Consider the following 20,986-nt stretch of genomic DNA (forward strand, 5'->3'; position numbering starts at 1 on the left):
TAAGGGGGTGAAATATGGTAAGAGAACTTTCAATTAAAGCATGAGTGTTGGTCAGGGTCTAAAATTGGTACTGAAGGCAAAAGAGTGGCAGGATTAAGCGGGGAGCATCTATGAAGAGAGATAGAGGGTTGAAGGAGAGTTGAATGTAAAGCCTGCATGTGGGAGGATGAGATGGAGCTTAGCGCCTTATGGCTGAGTATATTTTGCAGACTGAGAAGAAAATACCTGAAGGGGTTTGTAGAATGTGAGTTTTTGTGCCTCAGGGATAATTAGAGAGGCTGTGACCAAAATGTTTAAGCAAAGGGGCCAGGCTTTGTAAATGGGGTCTAGTTGTTTTGAAAAATATCCTACTGGTTGGAGGGAGTCTCCCACGGGTTGGGCTAATAGTCCAAGGGCCTGATTATGAGAACTGTGTGAATATAGATGAAAGGATCTCAGGGGGTTTGGAAGGCCAGGAGCAGGGGCCTATAATAAGGCACATTTTAGGTGAGAGAAAGCATGATAAAGGGCTGGGTGGGAGTGAGTGGGTTGGTCAAGATTGCCTTTTGTGTGTTCATAAAGGAGTTTAGTGATAATGGCAAAATTTCCTCTCCATAATCAGAAAAATCCCACTAATCCGAGGAAAGAAAATAAGTCCCTTTTTGTTTGGGATTTGTTGAATGCTTTGCTTTCATGCTGGCGGAATTTCTCGAGTATTTCGAGTTACGATTAATCCTAGGTATGAGACTTTTGGAGAGGTTAATTGGGCCTTCTTTTTGGACACCTGGTACCTGCATTCAGCCAAAGAATTTAAAAGCCTGGTGGTGTGTTGAATACAATGTTCTAGAGAGGGGCTGCAAAGAAGTAAATCATCCATGTACTGAAGCAAGATGCTAGGTTGTAGATGTAGTTGGGAGAGGTCTAATTGAAGTGCCTGACCGAAATAGTGAGGGCTGCCCCTAAACCCCTGGGGGAGGAGAGTGCAGGTGAGTTGTTGAGAGTAGCCTGTGTCAGGGTCAGTCTAAGTGAAAGCAAAAAGGTTTTGACAGGAGGGATATAGAGGAATAGTTAAAAAAAAAAAAAAAAAAAAAAAAGCATCCTTGAGGTGCAATACTGAGAAATGGCTAGTGTTGGGAGGAATTTGCAATAGGAGGGTGTAGGGTTTTGGGAACAATAGGATAAAAGGAACAACAGTGGAGTTGATTTGTCACGAATCCTGAACCAGTCTATAGGAGCCATCTGGGTTTTTGATTGGGAGAATAGGAGTATTATGGGGAGAATGGGTGGAGATTAAAATATTGGCAGCCAAAAGTCAGGAGATGATGGGCTTGAGTCCCAGTAATCCATTAGGGTTGAGGAGATATTGTGGGACCACTGTGTAGCGCTTAGGATCCTTAGTGAGATTTGAATTAGAGAATGGTGGGTAGCCATTATGGGGGAGTCGTCGTTCCATACTGTAGGATTTACCTGGCTGAGGAATTTGAGTGTTTTTTGTTTGTTTGTTTTTTGAGACGGAATTTTGCTCTTGTTGCTCAGGCTGGAGTGCAATAGCATGATCTTGGCTTGCCGCAGCCTCCACCTCCTGGATTCAAGCGATTCTTCTGCCTCAGCCTCCGAGTAGCTGGGATTACAGGCATGCACCACCAGGCCCGGCTTATTTTGTATTTTTAGTAGAGACGGGGTTTCTCCATGGTCAGGCTGGTCTCAAATTCCCAACCTCAGGCGATCCACCCGCCTCGGCCTCCCAAAGTGCTGAGATTACAGGCGTGAGCCAGGAATTTGGGTTTTAAGTCTATTTGATGTGGAGTGTCTGAGGAGGGGTTTTGTTCTTGATATAATAATAAGTAAGGGGTTAGGCTTTGCTGTAGGGCTGATAAATGAATGATTCCCCCTAGTTTGTATAGGATGTCCCTTCCTAGTAAAGGAGTGGGACAATGAGAAATGACCAAGAAAGAGTGAGTGAGGGTGACTCCCCAAAATGAGCAGTATAGAGGCAGTGTTTTGTATGGAGTTTCTTGTATGTCCTTCATGCCATCAACAGAGACTGATGAACATTCTAGTGGGCCTTGATATTCAGTTAATACTGATAGGCTCGCCCCAGTATCCAGGAGAAAGGAAATAATCTTACTGGATACCGTCCTAATTACCCTGGGTTCCATGGACTCACTGGACGTGGGGGCGAAGGATTCCAGGCACCCTCAATCTTCTGTTGTCAGTGCCAGCAGTGAAGGGATTTCCTCCTGTGATAGTCGGGGGGCCTCATTATGAGCCGCACTCGAACAGGGAGGGTGTACCCATTGGGCGCAGTCCATTTTCCAGTGTCCCCAAAGACCACAAGTTGGGCACGGTTTGGTAGGGGGCCAGGGTTTAGGACAAGCCTTTGCCTAGTGTCCAGGGTTGCCATGTTGGAACCCTGATGTGGTACTTCAGGGTGACACTTCCAGATAGGTGAGGGAGTTTCCCTTGGGGTTGTCAGGAGGCTTTTGTGTAACTGACCTTTGGACAGCAGAGGCGAGCATCTGGTATTTTAACCGGAGATGTTTGTCTTTTTGAATTTTTTGTTCCTCATCTCTGTTGTTAAAAGACACGGAAGGCCTCCTAGCACTTTGGGAGGCCAAGGTGGGTGGATCACCTGAGGTCAGGAGTTTGAGACCAGACTGACCAACATGGCGAAACCCTGTCTCTACTAAAAATACAAAATTAGCTGGGTGGGGTGGCGCATGCCTGTAATCCCAGCTACTTGGGAGGCTGAGGCAGGAGAATCCCTTGAACCTGGGCAGCGGAAGTTGCAGTGAGCCAAGATCATGCCATTGCACTCCAGCCTGGGCAACAAGAGCAAAAAAAAAAAAAAAAAAAAAAAAAGAAGACACAGAAGGCCACATTTAGGAGATCTTGCTGAAATGTTTGGGGACTTCCTCTGATTTTTATAATATTTTCCGGATATCTGGGGCAGATTGGGAAATAAATTGGAGGTGGAGAAAAGTTTGCCCTTCTCTAGATTTTGGATCCAGATTGTTATATTTTAGCATGGCTTCAGTGAGGCGTCATAAGAAAAGGGCAGGATTCTCCTAGGGCTCCTTTGTAATTTCTCTGATTTTTTTGTAATTAGCTGCCTTATGGGCATTTTTGTTCATGCCCGTGAGGAGGCAGGTAATCATGTGGTCCCATCGCCTGATACCATTGTTTCCCTGTTGGTAAGTCCAGGCTGGGTCTCTATGGGGGACTGCATCATTGGCCACTGGATTTTATATAGGGGCTTGGTTATGGAGTTCATCTGCGTGGGCTTCAGCTGAACGCCAGATGCGTTCCTTTTCATCAGGAGTGAGGGTGGAGGTTAAAATTATATAAATATCATGCCAAGTTAAATTAAAGGATTGGGTTACGTGCAGGAATTCCCTGTGATAGTGAGAGGGATTTTCAGAGAAGGATCCTGGATGCCATTCGATTTGTGACAAATCAGAAATGGAGAAAGGGATGTGAACGTGAGCAATGCCTTCAACTCCAGATACTTCCCGGAGAGGGAGAATGGCTGGGGTGGTTTGACTGGTGGCTTTTGAACAGGTAACAGGTGGATAAGGAGGAGGAGTGGGGTTTGGAGCTGGAGGCCTGGGGGCAGAGGGGCCCCTGGGGTGGAGGGTTTGGAGGGACGAGGAGCAGAACCAGGGGGATGGGAATACGGAGGGGGTTCATCTGCAGGGTGAAAAGGGGTTTCAGAGGAAGGAGTTTTGAGGGAAGGGGTTTTGGAGGAAGGGTTTTTGCAGGAAAGGATCTCAGAGGAAGGGTTTTTGGAGGAGGAAGAGACCAGACAGCGTTTTCATTGAGAAGAAGGACTTCATGAGGGGTGCAAGCTTGACATAGGGAGAGTTGGGATCTAAGGTAGAAGAAAGTCTGAATGTAGAGAACCTCTTGCCATTTGCCATTCCTGGTTATAAAGTTGTCAAGATCGCTAAGAATTTGCAAGTAAAAGGTGCCATTTTTGGGCCATCGTCTGTCATTATCTAATGTGTATTGGGGCCAGACCATGTTGCAATAAAAGACTAAATGCTTTGGCTTTATGCTTCCCCGTAACCCAAGTTTGGCAAGGTTGTGAAGGAGGCAACCCAGTGGGGAGGACGTAGGAATGTGGGATTGTTTGGCACCCATGTGGACTGGTGAGAAGAAGCCAAGGGTGTCTGTTTTTGTTCTAGGCATTCCCAGACGAAAGACAGAGACACGGAGTCCTCTTTCTAAAGAGGACGGTCAAGCTGAGATGAAAACTGGGCATCCCCAAGATTTCTTCTAGCTTTTTAGTGCTGCTGGTCCTCTGAGGACCGGGGTGGCAGACCTGACTTTTCCTGGTACTGTGGGAAAGCCAAGGGAGGGCAGATCTTAGCAGTTGGCTGGACTAGTGTCCAATGTTGGATGTTCCGGTTGGAATTGGCAAAGGGCCCCTTAGGCTGCAGCCACATGAGGAAGAGAGAAAGAGAGAGAAGGGAGGAGGAGGGGAGAGAGCAAAATACCCATTGTGGGCCGTTGGAGGCGGATTCCTGAGATCTGAAGGTTTCAAGAACTTGCTGGGGCCGGGCGCGGTGGCTCACGCCTGTAATCCCAGCACTTTGGGAGGCCGAGGCGGGCGGATCACAAGGTCAGGAGATCGAGACCACGGTGAAACCCCGTCTCTACTAAAAATACAAAAAAAAAAAAAAAAAAAAAAAAAAAAATTAGCCGGGCGCGGTTGTGGGCGCCTGTAGTCCCAGCTACTCGGGAGGCTGAGGCAGGAGAATGGCGTGAACCCGGGAGGCGGAGCTTGCAGTGAGCCGAGATCGCGCCACTGCACTCCAGCCTGGGCGACAGAGCGAGACTCCGTTTCAAAAAAAAAAAAAAAAAAAAAAAGAACTTGCTGGGAGTAGTCCCGGCCAGAGCCTCGCAGTCCCCTTTAGGTTAGTTGTCCTACTCATGCAAATCACTTGAAAAATGAAGTGAGAGAAAAGACAGGGTGAGTGGCCAGAGACCCTCAGGATCCAGGAATTAACTTACTGCCATTGCCCACTGTTTCCTGGGTTGCAAGAGAGCCTCTGCCCCCAGCACCTGTTCCAGATTTCGGCACCAAATATAAGAGTCAAAGAAAGAGGAAAGAAACACGAAATGTTCGACAGTTAGAGGCAGGTTTACTTTAGATAAAACCTGAGAGGGGTTTCTGGCCAATTTTGGTCAGGAGCACTTTCTCTTACAGACTAAGAGTATATATTGGTTTTAGGGTGAGAGGGCTTATCACAAGCTTGGAATGTTTCTGTGTGAGGGAGAAGTTTTATGGCGGGGTTGGAATGTCTCTGGGAGGAGGGGAGGTTATCTTGGGGCAGACATCTTTCCGGCCAGAGGGGGTTATCTCAAGGCTGGCATCCTCCTGGCCGGAGGCATGTTATCTTAGGGCTAGCATGTCTGTGGTCAGGGAGGAGTTTGGAATGTTTCTGGTTGGAGATGTTATTTGTGGTTTATGGTCATGCTGACCTTAGCCATTGGGCTGATGCCCTTTAGATTTAGGCAGTTTTTTATTAAGGTGAACTTTAGAATGAGGGGCTTGTCCAAGATGCCGATGTTCAGCATATGTGATTGTGATTATGTGATGCCGATGTTCGGCATATGTGATTCGGCATATATGATATGTGATTGCTTGGTTGACGTCTCTGCTTGATAATAGATATATCAAATTTAACATGCCTAAAAACTAAAGGACAAAAACCACATTTCTTATCTCAATAGGTGCAGAAAAAAACATTTGACAAAATCTAGCACCCTTTCATGATACAAACACTCAGCAAACTAGGAATAAAAGGTAACTTCCCTAACCTGATCAAAGGTATCTACAAAAATCCCATAGCTAACATTGTACTTAATGGTGAAAGACTAAAGGCTTTCCACACTCATATCAGGAACAAGGCAAGGATGTTTGTCTGCTCTTGCAACTTATATTCACATTATAATTCAACATTATAGTGGAGGTTCTTTTTTTTTTTTTTGAAACGGAGTCTCACTGTGTCACCAGGCTGGAGTGCAGTGGCGCAACCTTGACTCACTGCAATCTCTGCCTCCCGGGTTCAAGTGATTCTCCTGCTTCAGTGTCCCGAGTAGCTGGGATGACAGGTGCGCACTACCATGCCCGCTGTTTTTTTTGTATTTTTGGTAGGGACAGGGTTTCACCATGTTGGCCAGGATGGTCTCGATTACCTGACCTTGTTGTGATCCACCTACCTTGGCGTCCCAAAATGCTGGAATTACAGGCATGAGCCACTGTGCCCGGCCTATAGCAGAGGTTCTAGCCAGGGCAATTAGGAAAGAAAAAGGAAAAAAGAAAAAAAAAGAGCATACAGATTGGAAACGAAGAAGTAAAACTATCTGTATTTGTAGGTGACGTGATTTTTTTCCCTTCAATATTTTTATTGTTTTAAAATATGCATAACAAAATTTACCATCTTAACCATTTTTGAGTATATGGTTTACTGGCATTACATACATTCATAATGTTTGTATTAGTCTGTTTTCACATTGCTGATAAAGACATACCCGAGATGGGGAAGAAAAAGAGGTTTAATTGGACTTACAGTTCCACATGGCTGTGGAGGCCTCTGAATCATGGCAGGAGACGAAAGGCACGTCTTACATGGTGGCAGCAAGAGAAAAGGAGGAAGAAGCAAAAGCAGAAACTGCTGACAAACCCATTAAATCTTGTGAGATATATTCACTATCACGAGACTAGCAGGGGAAAGACCAGCCCCCATGATTCAATGACCTCCCCCTGGGTCCCTACCACAACACATGGGAATTCTGGGAGATACAATTAAAGTTGAGATTTGGGTGGGGACACAGCCAAACCATACCATTCCACCCCTGGCCCCTCCAAATCTCATGACCTCACATTCTAAAACCAATCATGCCTTCCCAACCAGTATTAACTCAAAAGTCCACAGTCTAAAGTCTCATCTGAGACAAGGCAAGTCCCTTCCACCTCTGAGCCTGTAAAATCAAAAGCAGGTTAGTTACTTCCTAGATATAGTGGGAGTACAGACAATGGGTAAATACACCCATTCCAAATGGGAGAAATTGGCCAAAGCAAAGAGGCTACAGGCCTCATGCTAGTCCAGAATACAGTGGGGTAGTCAAATCTTAAAGCTCCAAAATGATCTCCTTTGACTCCATGTCTCACATCCATGTCATGCTGATGTAACAGGTGGGTTCCTATGGTCTTGGACGGCTCTGCCCCTGTGGCTTTGCAGGGTACAGCCTTCCTCCTGGCTGCTTTCATGGGCTGGCATTGAGTATCTGTGACTTTTCCAGGTGCACGGTGCAGGCTGTCAGTGAATTTACCATTTTGGCATCTGGAGGACAGTGGCCCTCTTCTCACAGCTCCACTAGGCAGTGCCCCAGTGGGGACTCTGTGTGGGGGCTCTGACCCCACATTTCCCTTCCACACTGCCCTAGCAGAGGTTTCCATGAGGGCCCCACCCCTGCAGCAAACTTTTGCCTGGGCATCTAGGCATTTCCATACAACTTCTGAAATCTAGGCAGAGGTTCCCAAACCTCAGTTCTTGACTTCTGTGAACCCACAGGCTCAACACCACATGGAAGCTGCCAAGGCTTGTGACTTCCACCCTCTGAAGGCACAACTCGAGCTCCACATTGGCCCCTTTCAGCCACAGCTGGAGCAGCTGGGACACAGGGCACTAAGTCCCTTGGCTGCACACAGCACGGGGACCCTGGACCCGACCCATGAAACCATTTTATCCTTCTGGGCCTCTGGGCCTGTGATGAGAGGGGCTGCCATGAAGGTCTCTGACATAGTCTGGGGACATTTCCCCCATGGTCTTGGGGATTAACATTAGGCTCCTTGCTACTTAGGCAAATTTCTGCAGCCTGCTTGAATTTCTCCCTCAGAAAATGGGTTTTTCTTTTCTATTGCATTTTTAGGCTGCAAATTTTCAGAACTTTTATGCTCCGTTTCTTTTCTATTGCATTGTTAGGCTGCAAATTTTCGGAACTTTTATGCTCTGTTTCCCATTTAAAATGAAATACTTTTAACAGCACCCAAGTCACCTTTTGAATGCTTTGCTGCTTAGAAATTTCTTTCATCTTGGCCGGGCATGGTAGCTCATGCCTGTAATCCCAGCACTTTGGGAAGCCAAGGCAGGCGGCTCACGAGGTCATATCAAGACCATCCTGGCTAACATGGTGAAACCCCATCTCTACTAAAAATACAAAAATTAGCTGGGCACGGTGGTACGTGCCTGTAGTCCCAGCTACTCAGGAGGCTAAGGCAGGAGAATCCCTTGAACCCGGGAGGTGGAGGTTGCAGTGAGCCAAGATTGCACCACTGCACTTCAGCCTGGGTGACAGAGTGAGACTCTGTCTCAAAAAGAAAAAAAAAAAAAGAAATTTCTAGGCTGGGCGCAGTGGCTCATTCCTGTAATCCCAGCATTTTGGGAGGCCAAGGTGGGCGGATCATGAGGTCAGGAGTTTGAGACCAGTCTGACCAACATGGTGAAACCCCATCTCTACTAAAAATACAAAAAAAATTTAGCCGGGCGTGGTGGTGCCTGCCTGTAATCCCAGCTACTCAGGAGGCTGAGGCAGGAGAATCGCTTGAACCCAGGAGGCAGAGGTTGCAGTGAGCCGAGGTCACGCCACTGCACTCCAGCCTGGGCGACAGAGTGAGACTACGTCTCAAAAAAAAAAGAAAGAAAGAAAAAAGAAATTTCTTCCACCAGATACCCTAAAAATCATCTCTCTCAAGTTCAAAGTCCCACAAATCTCTAGGGCAGGGGCAAAACGCCACCAGTCTCTTTGATAAAACAGAATCACCTTTGCTCCAGTTCCCGACAAGTTCTTCATCTCCATCTGAGACCACCTCAACCTGGGCCTTATTGTTCATATCACTATCAGCATTTTTCTCAAAACCATTTGACAAGTCTCTAGGAGGTTCCAAATGTTCCCACATATTACTGTCTTTTTTTTGTTTTTCGACCTGACCTGACCATGTTGGCCAGGTTGGTCTCGACCTCCTGACCTCGTGATCTGCCTGCCTCGGCCTCCCAAAGTGCTGGAATTGCAGGCATGAGCCATTTCCTGTCTTCTTCTGAACCCTGTCAACTGTTCCAACCTCTGCTTGTTACCCAGTTCCAAAGTCGCTTCCACATTTTCAGGTGTCTTTTCAGCGGTGCCCCACTCTCATGGTACCAATTTACTGTATTAGTCCATTTTCACACTGCTGATAAAAAGATGTCCAAGACTGGGAAGAAAAAGAGGTTTATTTGGACTTACAGTTCCACATGGCCGGGGAGGCCTCAGAATCATGGCTGGAGGTGAAAGACTCTTCTTACAAGGAAGAAGCAAAAGTGGAAACCCCTGATACACCCATCAGATCTCATGAGGCTTATTCACTATCATGAGAATAGCAGGGGAAAGACTGGCCCCCATGATTCAATTACCTCCTCCTGGATCCCTCCTGCAACATTTGGGAATTCTGGGAGATACAGTTCAAGTTTAGATTTGGGTGGGGACACAGCCAAACCATATCAGTGTTGTACACACATCACCACCATCCATCTCTGTAACTCTTTTCATCTTGTAAAACTGAAATTCTATAACCATTAAGCGTAACTCCCCATTTCCTCATCCTCCTGGCCCTGGGTACCACCGTTCTTCTGTCTGCCTCTGTGAATTTGACTACTCTAGGTGCCTCATAAATGGAATCATGCAGTATGTATCTTTTTGTGATTGGCTTATTTTGCTTACCATAATATCCTCAAGGTTCATCTATGCTGTAGCATGTGACAGGATTTTCTTCCTTTTTAAGCTGAATGACACTTCATTGTGTGTATAGACCATATTTTGCTTATTCATTTATCTGTTTGTGGATACCTGGATTGCTTCCATCTCTTGGCTATTATGAGTAATGCTAGTATGAACATGGGTATGTAAATATCTCTTCAGGATCCCATTTTCAATTCTTTTGCATATATACCCAAAAGTGGAATTGCTGGATCATATGGTAATTCTATTTTTAATTTTTTGAGAAACTGTGATATGGTTTGGCTGTGTCCCCACCCAAATCTCACCTTGAATTGTAATAATCTCCATGTGTCAAGGGTGGGGCCAGGTGGAGATAATTGAATCTTGGAGGTGGTTTCTCCCATATTGTTCTCCTGGTAATGAATACGTCTCATGAGATCTGATGGTTTTATAAATGGGAGTTCCCCTGCACAAGCTCTCTTGCCTGCCACCATGTAAGACGTCCCTTGCCCTTCCACCATGATTGTGAGGTCTCCCCAGCCATGTGGAACTGTGAGTCAATTAAACCTTTTTCCTTTATAAATTACCCGGCCTCGGGTATGTCTTTATTAGCAGCATAACAGACTAATACAAACTGCCATACTGTTTTCCACAGAGGCTATACCGTTTTACATTTCCATCAACAGTGCACATGGGTTCACAATTTATCCACATCCTCCCTAACATTTATTTTCTGCTTTTTTGGGGGGGAGAGGGGAGCGGGGAATAAGGTCTGTTTCTGTTGCCCAAGCTGGAGTGCAGTAGTGTGATCTTTGCTCACTGCAACCTCCGTCTCCCAGGCTCAAGTCATCCTCCCACTTCAGCCTCCCAAGTAGCTGGGACCACAGGCATGCACCGCCATGCCTGGCTAATTTGTTTTTTAAGATAATAGTCATCTTAATAGCTGTGAGGTAGTATTTTCTAGTTTTGATTTGCATTTCTGCAGTAATTAAGTGATGTCAAGCATTTTTTCATGTGCTTATTAGCCATTTGTATATCTTTGGAGAATTCTCTATTCCCATTTTTTTGTATTTTGTACTTTGCCCATTTTTGAATTAAGTTTTTTGTTTCTTTGTTCTTGAGTTTTAGTTCTCTATATATTCTGGATATTAATCAGATATATAATTAACGAATATTTCTCCCATTCTATGGGTTGCCTTTTTACTCTGTTGATAATTGTCTTTTGATGTACAAATTTTGAATTTTTTCCTGAGGTTCAATTGGTTTATTTTGTAGTTGTTTGTGCCTTTGGTGTCATGTCCAAGAAATTATTGCCAAATCCAATATTTTGAAGCTTTTTTTTTTCTCTTTCTTTCTTTCTTTTTTTTTTTTTTTTTGAGATGGAGTCTTGCTCTGCTGTCTCCCAGGCTGGATTGGAGTGGCGCAATCTCAGCTCACTGCAACCTCCACCTCCTGGGTTCAAGCAAACCTCCTGCCTCAGCTTCCTGAGTAGCTGGGATTATAGGCATGCGCCACCACGCCTGGATAATTTTTGTATTTTTAGTAGAGACGGAGTTTCACCATGTTGGCCAGGCTGGTTTCAAACTCCTAACCTCAAGTGATCCACCTGGCTTGGTCTCTCAAAGTACAGGGATTATGGGTGTGAGCTACCATGCCCGGCCTGGTCTTGAACTTCTGGCTTCAAGTGATCCTCCTGCCACAGCCTTTCAAAGTACCAGAATGACAGGTGTGAGCCATCCGCCCAGCCAAATGTTGTGAAGCTTTTGCCCTGTTTTCATCTAATTATTTTATAGTTTTAGGACTTTGATCCATTTTGAGTTAATTTTTGTATATGATGTGAGGTAAGGGTCCAACTTCATTCTTTTGCATGTGAATATCCAGTTTCCCCAGTGCCACTTATTGAAAAGACTGTCCTTTCCCCATTGAATGGTCTTGTGAAAAAAATCATTCAACTATATATGCAAGGTTTTATTTCTGGGCTGTTTGTTCTAGTCTATGAGTCTACATATCTGTCTTTATGCCAGTACCATAGTGTTTTGATTATTGTAGTATTGTAGTTAGTTTTGAAATCAGGAAGTGAGTCCTCTAGGTTTGTTCTTTCTCAACATTGTTTTCACGGCTATTCAGGGTCCCTTGAGATTTCATATGAATTTTAGGAAGGGTTTTTTTTTTTTTTTTTTTTTTTTGAGATGGAGTCTTGCTATATCGCCTCCCAGGCTGGAGTGCAGTGATGCGATCTTGGCTTACTGCAGCCTTGCCTCCCGGGTTCAAGCAATTCTCCTGCCTCAGCCCCTGAGTAGCTGGGATTATAGACATGCGCCACCACGCCTGGCTAATTTTTGTATTTTTAGGAGAAATGGGGTTTCACCATGTTGGCCAGGCTGATCTCAAACTCCTGACCTCAACTGAGCCACTGTGGTTGGCCATGAATTTTAGGAAGGGGTTTTCTATTTCTTCAAAACACATCACTGGGAGTTTGACAGGGATTGCATTGAATCTGTAGATTGCAGTGGATAGTATGGTATCTTAAAAATACTGTATTCTAATCCATGAGCATGGAATGTGTTTCCATTTACTTATGTCTTAATTTATTTTAGTAGTGTTTTAAAATTTTCATTGTACAAGTCTTTTACTCCTTGGTTAAATTAATTCCTAAGTGTTTTATTCTTTTTGATGCTGTTATAAATGGAATTGTTTTTGTAATTTCCTTTTCAGATTGTTCATTGTTAGTATATAGAATTGCAACCGATACTTGGTTGTTGACTTTGTATCCTGTTACTTTGCTGAGTTTATTAGTTCTATCAGTTTTGTTGTGAAAAATCTTTAGGGTTTTCTACATCTAAGATCATATCACCTGTGAACAGAGATAATTTTACTTCTTCCTTCCTAATTTGGAGGACTTTTCTTTCTTTCTTTCCTTTCTTTTTTTTTGTTTTTGTTTTTGTTTTTTAGAGACAGCATATCACTCCATTGCCTAGGCTGGAGTGCAGTGCTGGGATCATGGCTTGCTGCAGCCTTAAACTCCTGGGCTCAGGTGATCTTCCTGCCTCAGCCTCCTGAGTAGCTATGACCACAGGCACGTGCCATCATGCCTGGCTGGTTTTTTAATTTTTTTGTAGAGATGGAGGTCTTGCTTTGTTGTCCAGGTTGGTCTCGAATTCCTTGCCTCAAGTGATCCTCCCACCTTGGCCTCCCAAAGTGGTGGGATTACAGGGATGAATCTCTGCACCCGGCCCTTTTATTTCTTTTTCTTGCCTAATTGCTCTGGTTAGAACTTCCAGTACTGTGTTGAATAGAATTGGTGAAAGCAGGGATTCTTTCTTGTTCCTGATCTTAGAGGAAAAGCTTTTAGTCTTTCACCATTGAATATGATGTTCATTGTGTTTTTCATGTATGACTTTCATTAGGTTGGGGTAGTTTTGTTTTTTGAGTGTTTTTATCATGAAAAGGTATTAAATTTTGTCAAATGCTTTTTTCTGCATCATTTGAGATAATGAAACTTCTTTCATGCTGAAGAACATTGCCTGGTATGATCTCTCTGGGTGCCAAAGCACAAGATGTTTTTTTCCTTCATTGGTTAATGTGATGTATTACATTGATCAACTTTCGTATGTTGAACCATGCTTGCATTCCAGGAATAAAATCTCACTTGGTCATGGTCCTTTTAATATGCTGCCAAATCTGATTTGCTAATATTTTGTTGAGGATTTTTACATTAATGTTCATAAGGGATGTTGGTCTGTAAGTTTTTTCTTTTCTTTTCTTTTTATAGTTATCTTGATGACATGACCTTTAATATAGAAAACCCTAATGAATCCACAAAAAACTATTAGAGCTAATAGATAAATTCAGAAAGTTGCAGGATACTAGATCAATATTTAAAATTTAATCGTATATATAATGTATATTTATATATATAATAATATATTATATAATTATATATTATATATAATTGTATATATAATATATAATTGTGTATATAAATATATATAGTATATATACATATGTATGTACATATACGTGTGTGTGTGTGTGTGTGTGTATATATATATATTTTTTTTTTTTTTGAGACAGAGTCTTGCTCTGTTGCCCAGGCTGGAGTGCACTGGCATGATCTTGGCTCACTGCAACCTTTGCCTCCTGGTTTCAAGCGATTCTCCTGCCTCAGCCTCCTGAGTAGTTGGAATTACAGGTGCCCACCACCACGCCTGGCTAATTTTTGTAGTTTTAGTAGAGATGGGGCTTCTTCATGTTGGTCAGGCTGGTCTCGAACTCCTGACCTCAGGTGATCCACCCGCCTTGGTCTCCCAAAGTGCTGGGATTACAGGCGTGAGCTATTATGCCTAGCCTATTTATTTATATTTTTTGAGGCAGAGTCTCTGTTGCCCAGGCTGGAGTGCAGTGGCTCAATCTCGGCTTACTGCAACCTCTGTCTCCCAGGTTCAAGCGATTCTCCTGCCTCCGCCTCCTGAGTAGCTGGGATTTCAGGCGCAGGCCACCACGCCCTGCTAATTTTTGTATTTTTAGTAGAGATGGGGTTTCACCATGTTGGCCAGGCTGGTCTCAAACTCCTGACCTCAGGTGATCCTCCTGCCTTGGCCTCACAAAGTGCTGGCATTACACGCATGAGCCACCGCACCTGGCCTTATTTATTTATTTAATTTTGGGGCACGGTCTCGTTCTGTTGCCCAGGCTGGAGTGCAGTGGTGCGATCTCTGCTCTCTGTAACCTCCGCCTCCTGGGTTCAAGCGATTCTCCTGCCTCAGCCTCCCAAGTAGCTGGGATTACAGGTGCCCGCCATCATGCCCAGCTAATTTTTTTATTTTTAGTAGAGACGGGGTTTCACTGTGTTGGCCAGGCAGGTCTTGAACTCCTGACCTCAGGTGATCCGTCCACCTCAGCCTCCTAAAGTGCTGGGATCACAGGCGTGGGCCACCGTGCCCAGCCAAAACAATTCCATTTATAATAGCAACAAAAATAAATGCTTAGGAGTAAATTTATGTGAGGAGGTGCAACACTTGGATACTGAAAACTGTAAAACATTTTTGAAAGAAATTTAAGAAGGCCTAAATAAAAGAAAGATATCCTGCATTTATGGATTGAAAGACATAATATCTTTAAAACGGCAGTACTTCCCAAAGTGTTCTACAGATTCTAATGCTACATCTAAGAAAATCCCAGCTGGCTTTTTTGCAGAAATTGATGAGCTACCAGCCTGGCCAACATAGTGAAACCCCGTCTCTAGTAAAAATATAGAAATTAGCCGGGTGGGGGTGGTGCACGCCTATAATCCCAGCTACTCGGAAGGCTGCTGAGGCAGGAGAATCCCTTGAAACTGGGAGGCAGAGGTTGCAGTGAACTGAGACTGTGCCACTGCACTCCAGCCTGGGTGACAGAGCGAGACTCTGTTTCAAAAAAAAAAAAAAAAAAAAAAGAGAGAGAGAGAGAAAGAAATTGACAAAGTATTATAAAAGCCATATAGAAATGCAGGGGACCCAGAATAGCCAAAACAATCTTAAAAAAGAGTAAAGTTAGCCGGCCATGGTGCCTCACATCTGTAATCTCAGCTACTCAGGTGACTGAGACAGGAGGATCACTTGAGGCCAGGAGTTTGAGACCAGGCTGGGCAACATGGTGATACCCCATCTCTATTATTAATTTTTTTTTTTTTTTTTTTTTTGAGACGGAGTCTCGCTCTGTTGCCCAGGCTGGAGTGCAGTGGTGCCATCTCAACTCACTGCAAGCTCCGCCTCCTGGGTTCACGCCATTCTCCTGCCTCAGCCTCCCAAGTAGCTGGGACTACAGGCGCCCGCCACCATGCCCGGCTAATTTTTTGTATTTATAGTAGAGACAGGGTTTCACCGTGGTAGTCAGGATGGTCTGGATCTCCTGACCTCGTGATCTGCCCGCCTCGGCCTCCCAAAGTGCTGGGATTACAGGCGTGAGCCACTGCACCTGGCCCCCATCTCTATTATTTAAAGAAAATTTTTAAAGGAACAAAGTTAGAGGACTCATAGTTCCTAAATTCAAAACTTACAACAAAGCTACAGTAGTCAAGATAGTGTGGTACTTGTATAAGTATAGATATAGGTCAATTGAATAGAATCAAGAGTTCTACACTGTTCTTTCCTGGAACAGCATGGAGTGCCCATATTTCAGGCACTTGCTTACGTGTAGGGAATTACGGTTGCTGTTGTATTTTGTTCTTTTTTTGTTTTTTTATTTTTTTTTCTACTCAATAAGCTTTCATGTCCACCTTCTGGTAATGATCTTATCCCCTGGCCACTAGTGTGGGCAAGTAACATTCTTTAAAACTTTTATTGTGAAATATAAGATACGTATATTTCACAATATATGCATAAACAAAATGTATAAAACATGAATATTCAATTTAATGGTGGCCTGGGCCTCTTAGGATAGGAGACTACACAAGTTTTGGTTTGGGGCTTGACACTGTTAGCTCTGTACTCTATTTCACCTATAAGAGCAATCACTGAAAACAGTGTAAGGCTTTCTGTAGTATTTATTATCTGGTTATTGGCTTTGGATTCCTCAGAAAAGAACTATTTGGACCGAACTGTATGGCTCAAAAGAGGCCCAAGGTTCTTCTTGCTCTTTTAGGTCCTTCATACCCTGTCATAAAGAGAATACAAGCAGGCAGGAAGAGCAAGGCTGATTTCAAAGTGAGTAAAAGCAGGCAGGGTTGTTGAACTCCTCCTTTGTAATCAGACCTGAATATTTTAGTGCTGCTTTTGGTTGAACTGGGCAAATACCCTTCTGCCAGAATAAACAGGAAGAAAGCATCCTCCTACATGCTAACAACATGCCCTCAGAAGCAGCTGAACCTGCTGGCTAATCACTCCGGAAAAAAATAGCATAACAGTAATTATGCCAAAACCAAAATTATCCTATTTTCTGGCATAGCAGATGTGCTTTGGCATCTAGAGGGTATCCTACCAGCCAATGTTCTTCAGCAGAAAGAAGTTTTATTATTTTGGGGAGTATTTGGTGGCTAACATCCTGACTGACCCTTTGGAATAAAGTCTAACTAAAAATTAAAAATTCTCCAGGGACAGTTAATTTCTTTTACAATGGGTATAGACCTTTAGTACCTCCAGCTCCTTAATCTTCCAGTCCAAGGTTATCTGGTTAACCACTGCCAAACACAAAAGGACAAATACTATATGATTCCACCTATATGAAATATCTAGAATAGGCACATACACAGAGACAAAAAGTAGATTAGATGTCACTGAGGGGTGGGAGAAATGGGGAGTTATAACTTAATGGGTACAGAGTTTCTGTTTGGTATCATGAGAAAGATAGTGGTGATGATTACACATTGTGAATGTAATCAATGCCACTGTACACTTAAAATGGTTAAAATGTCAATTTTATGTTATATGTATTTTACCACATTTTTTTTTTTTAAACCTAGACATTCTGTCACAGCTATGGAAACTGGAAGTCTAAAATCAAGGTGTCAGCAGGGTTGGTTTCTTTTTGGAGTCTGAGAAATAATCTGTTCCAAGCCTCTCTCCTAGTTTATGATGGTACTGGCAATCCTAGGAGCTTTTTGGCTTATAGGTGCATCACTCCATTCTCTGCCTCCATCTTCATATGGCATTCTCCTCTCTATGTCTCGGTGTCTCAATTTACCTCTCATAAGTACACTAGTCATATGGGGTTAGGGCCTACCCTAATCCAGTATGACCTCATCTTAAATCAATAACATCTGCAATGTCCTGGTCACATTCACGGGCTCCAGGTCGACATGAAATTTTGGAGGACTCTATTTAACCTAGTACAGGACACTGCCATGGATAAAATCTTCTGGGAAATGTACATAGAATCAGAAGGACATTGACAACAAAAAGATCCCCAGAAATGCCACCATTTTATATGGGATATGTGGATGGAGAGGAATTCAAGATGCAGACTGAGCATCTTGAATAGTTAGAGAGGTAGAAGAAATCTAGGAGAGAGGGTTGTATGCCACTGAACCCAAGGGGGGAGGGAAAACTTCAGGAGGGGTGTAGTCATCAGTGGTTTTAAGCACAGCAGAAAGGTCAAGAAAGATAAAGACTAAGAACTGTCCATGGAGTTTGGCAATATGGAGGTTGGTGTCCTTGGTGAGAACAGTTACATTAGAGTGCTAGGTAAGAAGCCAAATCGCAGCGTGTTATGAATCTTGCTTTTGTATGCCTTCAAATTGAGAGGCAGCAGTCTATTGGCAAAGCAGTCTTTTTAGTCTTTTTCACCCACCACCTAGATTCTGTTATTAATGTTTTACTATACTTGCTTTATCACATACCTATTCTTACAACATATCTATTCCATCAGTCCATCTTCTTTTTTTAGGATACATTTCAAAGTAAATTGCAGACATCAGGATACTTCCCCCTAAACACTTCAGCATATAAACTATTAAGTGGATTTCAATATTTGTTTAGTTTTTTTCTTTTAAAGTAAAATTTTCATACAAAGTAATATATAAATCTTAAGTGTACATTTGGTGAATTTTGACAAATGCATACACCTGTGTAACCCAAACTCCTATCAGGATATAGAATACTATTATCACCCCAGAAAGTTCCCTCACGCCCTTTCCCAGGCAATTTCCACCTCCAGAGGCAACCACTGTCTTGATGTTTTCCACCATATGTTAGTTTTGCCTATTTTAGAACTTGATATAAGTGAAATCACACAGTTTCTACTCTTTTATGCCTGGCTTTTCCTCAGCATGTATTTGAGATTCATACATGTATAAATTCATACATGTAGTAGTTTGTTCTTTTCTGTTATTGAGTCCTTTGTATGAATATACCACAGATTGGTGTTGTTTGTTTGTTTGTTTGTTTTGAGTCAGAGTCTTGCTTTTTCATCCAGGCTGGAGTGCAGTGGCTCAATCTTGGCTCACTGCAACCTCCGCCTCCCAAGTTCAAGCAATTTTCCTGCCTCAGCCTCCCGAGTAGCTAGGATTACAGGGACCCGTCACCACACTTGGCTAATTTTTGTATTTTTAGTAGAGATGAGGTTCCACCATGATGGCCAGGCTGATCTCGAACTCCTGACCTCAAGTGATCTGCCCACCTCGGCCTCCCAAAGTGCTAGGATTATAGGCATGAGCCACTGCACCCAGCCTAAACTTTTTTTTTTTTTTTTGAGATGGAATCTCACTCTGTCACCCAGGCTGGAACGCAGTGGCACAATCTTGGCTCACTGCAACTTCCGCCTTCCGGGTTCACATAATTCTCCTGCCTTTGTCTCCGGAGTAGATGGGATTACAGGTGCCTGCCACCACACCTGGCTAATTTTTGTATTTTTAGTAGAGATGGGTTTCACCATGTTGGCCAGGCTGGTCTCAAACTCCTGACCTCAGGTGATCCAACCGCCTCAATCTCCCAAAGTGCTGGAGTTGTTTCCAGTTTTTGGTTATTAGGGGTAAAGCAACATTGTTTGTTTGTTTGTTTGACTCTTAAATGCCTGTCTTATAAATGGTGCTAAGCAGGGAAAAGCTAATTATTAAACATTGTTTGACTGAACTGTGAACCATATTCTCCCCTAATTTATCTCAGAAATCACTACTATTTAATAATATTGTTTGTGTTTATATGTGATTTTAAAATGATCCCCACATTGATTAAAATGACCATCCCTGAAAGTGAGGCCAAAAGGAAGGAATCTTCCTAGCCTACTCTGCCATGACTTGGGCTTTAAATGGGCTGTTTTCAATACTGGCATTAGGTCACCTGCAATTTTTATGTTATCCAAATGTTTTACGTTTTATTGATTTTGATGGAGAATCAAAAGACATCTGTTGTGTCTAATGTGTCTACATGCATCTTGACAAGGGGACTGGACATAAAGACATGTCAGGGAGCTGATACTCCAGGAGCTGGATCAGTATAGGGAAACTGTTAACGGGCAGGTCTTTGTTCTTAGAGCTCCCAAGATGGTGGCAAGCCTTTTGTTCTCTGACCTTGGGGTTCTTGGCTTCACGGATTCCAAGGAACGGAACCTTGGGCCATGTGGTGAGTGTTATAGCTCTATTAGAAGCTGTGGGTCATGGAAGAGAACCGTGGAACCCAGTGACTAGTGTTCAGCTCGATTAGGACAAACCCGGGCACTTAGTCATGCAGGAACAATGGCAAGCCTTTAGCCTGATCCGGAGCGGCAATGGGCGCCTTGCTGTATCAGAAACGCAGCGGTAGACGGTGAGCGAAAGCTCGGCTGGAGCCGTAACAAACACAGACCAGAAGAGTGTGCAGTTGCAAGATTTAATAGAGTGAAAACAGAGCTCCCATACAATGGGAGGGGACCCAAAGGAGGTTGCCCCTCCCGGCTGGAATGCCTGTTTATATCCCGATCATTGTCCCTCCCCCTGTGCTCTCAGGTGATATATGATTTGACTATTTCTTTACCTCCTGCTTTTAGCCTAATTTGTATTTTAGTGAGCCCTCTTTACTACCTGATTGGTCTGGTGTGAGCTGAGTTATAAGCCCCAAGTTTAAAGGTAGGTGCGGTCACCTTCCCCAGCTAGGCTTAGGAATTCTTAGTCAGCCTAGGAAATCCAGCTAGTCCTGTCTCTCAAAACTGGGTTCTTGTTGAGAGGACAGCGATAACCCCACTCACATGCACCGAGATTAGCAGGTCTAGGTTCCTCCAACCCTATATGGGCCTAGTGACTGGTGGCCAGATTACGAAACAAAAAGCATTTCTGATTGTTTTGCATGTGAAGAAAACAAACAAAGTTTTATTGAGTTAGGGTCTTTGCATTCAGTTCTCTGTCTCTTCACATTCTTTTCTTTTTCTTTTTTTTTTTTTGAGACAGGGTCTGGCTCTGTAGCCCAGGCTGGAGTGCAGTGGTAACACGATCATAGCTCACTGCAACCCTAGCCTCCCAGTAGCTGGGTCTATGGGCGCATGCCACCAAACCTGGCTAATTTTTTTCTATTTTTTGTAGAGACCAGGGCTTCACTATGTTGCCCAGGCTAGTCTCAAACTCCTGGGCTCAAGCAATCTGCCTGCCTCGGCCTCCCAAAGTATTGGGATTAGAGGCTCAAGCCACCGCTCCCAGCCATCTCTTCACATTCTAAAATAACTTTGTAGGGAATGTTCCAAAGGGCCCTCCACAACAAGGAAAATCAAGTGTGTGTCTTATGCGACTTAAGCTTGTGTGCCTTTTCAGCTGCTCATTTGCAAACATTGTGTGTTTAGCTTAGCTTAGCTCTTTGGGGCATAG

At 43.7% G+C, this 20,986-nt stretch overlaps 1 protein-coding gene across 1 annotated transcript in view; it reads left to right on the plus strand.

Moving 5' to 3' along the window:
* LOC105464738 (ERCC excision repair 6 like, spindle assembly checkpoint helicase) overlaps nucleotides 1-20,986 on the plus strand; it is a 44,086-nt gene that overhangs the window by 15,626 nt on the left and 7,474 nt on the right. The window lies entirely within an intron of this gene.

Source organism: Macaca nemestrina, chromosome X (assembly GCF_043159975.1).
Source record: "Macaca nemestrina isolate mMacNem1 chromosome X, mMacNem.hap1, whole genome shotgun sequence".
In the NCBI taxonomy this organism is placed as follows: domain Eukaryota; kingdom Metazoa; phylum Chordata; class Mammalia; order Primates; family Cercopithecidae; genus Macaca; species Macaca nemestrina.